The 2,450-nt window shown below is 33.2% G+C and overlaps 1 long non-coding RNA gene across 1 annotated transcript; it reads right to left on the bottom strand.

Moving 5' to 3' along the window:
* Positions 1–657: 657 nt before the first annotated feature.
* LOC145584870 (uncharacterized) lies at positions 658–1,522 on the bottom strand. Its single transcript, XR_014100434.1, has 2 exons — positions 1,230–1,522; positions 658–803 (listed from the first exon to the last, which is right to left on the bottom strand). It is a non-coding gene; the product is annotated as an uncharacterized LOC145584870 (long non-coding RNA).
* Between the last annotated feature and the right edge of the window lie 928 nt (positions 1,523–2,450).

Raw genomic sequence — 2,450 nt, 5'->3', positions numbered from 1 at the left:
GAACCCATATGTGTTCTACATATGGCCATAACCTTCTGGGAATTCACGCTCCATCTACCCAATCGAACGCTCATTGCAACGAAGGGTACATCCGAGTTTGTGAATTCACCAAACTGTGGAAGCAAGTTTAACTTCCGGGGTCCCATCCATACGCGCCAAACCTTCCAAAGGTAAGGCTTCTGCGTGATGCATTCGGACTCATAACCATGGACCCTCTTTGACTAACCCTTATCCTCACTACTACAAAAAAGGCAATAGAGAATGTCTGGAATAGGCAATATAGAGTGGGGTGCCTTATAAACTATATAAGACGCCTATTTGAGGCGTTCTATATTCAATACAATTCATAACGCCTCACCAAGATAGGCGCTTCCAACTTTATGAACAAAACAATAAAAATACAAGGGAAAGAGAATGCCTTTCTTATGTTAGGCGTTCTATAATTATGTGAAAAGAGAACGCCTATGTCTGATAACAGTCCTGTTTTCGTCGTTTTTTTTCAAAAAAAAATAAATTAGAAAATATTTAAATGATTTTCCTTGCCATATTAACATTTTCAATTCCGTAAAAGTAGGCTACAAAATGATACGTATTCTAAATTTATAAATCATACGGAGTACTCCGTATTGTAATTCGTATACTACAACTCCAATCCTCTTCAAAAAAAATAATACAGTTTTATTACTCCGTAATACATTAACCGAACTTCTCCGTATGATGAAGAAAAATAAGATAAAAAATTACGAAGGAAAAAAAGTGCAAAGGAAATTAATTATCAGCTATTCTTGCTTCCATTGATAAATCTGCATCAAAAGGAAAACAAAATATGGAGAAAATTTAGGATAAAAAAATTATAACTACTCATAACATAATCAAAATTAAAAGAACTCTGCTATGTATGAATAAACTAAATCAATATTTATTTACCTTGGATTTTATAACATTTAGTCGCTCAACATCAAGAAATTAGAAATTGTAAGAAATATCACTTTTGGATCTAATCTTCATGAAAATATTCATTAATTTGCTAGTATAAAAAAAATTGATCGAAAATAATATCCAATTCCGATTTTCCTAAAATTAAATTGATTAAAACCTGATTAAAAACAAAAAAAAAAAAAAAAATCGATCGAAAATAAGAAAAAATTAAAAGAAATTTTCCCTAATTTCAAAAATATTATCAAATCAATAATTTCAAGAAAAAAGTTCATAAGATTTATTATTCATACCAGGCCAAAGATGACAAATTAAACATTAGAAAGTCGTGAAGAGATCGTAGAACGAAAGACGCACTGCAGCCGTTTACGAAATCGGAGCCGAAGGTGGTCTGGAATCAGTGCTAGCGGTTACAGGGTTTGGTGAAGAACGATGGTGATAGTTTGAAGCTCAAAAAAGAGGGAAAAGAGGAAGAACGTTTGGAGAAACTTTGATTAAAGCTTAAAATAGAATTGAAATATAGGTGAAATCGATTTATGGGAGAGACTACCAGTTGATCTATTTCGTTTGTAGGAGTATAAGTTTGAATTTCACTTTATGGGAGGAGAGAGAATGTTTGTGAGAGGAGATTGAGATCGTGGGATCTCAAGGGATGGAAATGGAGGGGTGAGATTTGAGGTAATAACTGAAGAAGAAGAGGCGCATAAAGAGAAGAAAGAGGTTTAGGTTAGAATTTTTAAAAAAAAAATATTTATTAATATAATATGGTACAACTAGATAGAGAGTTTCTCTGATAGCGGCATTCTGTTTTACTCTCCTTACAACAGTGATCATACCTAGGCGTTCTATATTATCAAATTTGATTTTTGATTATATTTTTTTATTTATTTGATTAAAACAAATAAAACTGTTATTAAAGAGAGGCGTTTTATATATTTTAGTTTTAAAAACCGTCATCAAACAAAAGCGTTCTATATAATTCTATAGAACGCCTATCCAACTTTACAGTTCTATATTATGTGTTAATTTTTCCACTTTTTGTGGTAGTGCCTTGACCTTTAGAGAACTAGAGTCATGGTTAGGTTGCAAACTCATTGCATCATATTGTGCTTACTTGACTACTTGTGCATCTCTTGCTTGTGCATATTTACACTAATCGTTTGTTTGGCTTGTGATTAAATTTAAATAAACTAATTAATGACTAAAGGACTTTACTTAATAAATTAATCAATTAATATAAGTAATTAAAGTCTAAATAAGTTGATCGAACCTGACTTAGTATGGCTATGGTTTTTGTCCTCTAAGGTAGAACGCTGGAAACAGGCCCAGACCAACGTTTCGGCAATGACGCCGAGGTTTGACCTGTGGGGAGACACGCTAGTGTCTGTCGTGACGCGACGATGCTGGCGCATTGGGACAGTCCTATTGTTTGCGTGATGGTCCATTTTCCTGCTTGAGTCTTCGCGTGGAGTCTAATTAATTAGTTTTATTAATGGCAAAAACCATATTTAGTC

This window comes from Chenopodium album, chromosome 2 (assembly GCF_948465745.1).
Source record: "Chenopodium album chromosome 2, dcCheAlbu1.1, whole genome shotgun sequence".
Lineage (NCBI taxonomy): Eukaryota > Viridiplantae > Streptophyta > Magnoliopsida > Caryophyllales > Amaranthaceae > Chenopodium > Chenopodium album.
This window is presented reverse-complemented; position numbering and strand designations above follow the sequence as displayed.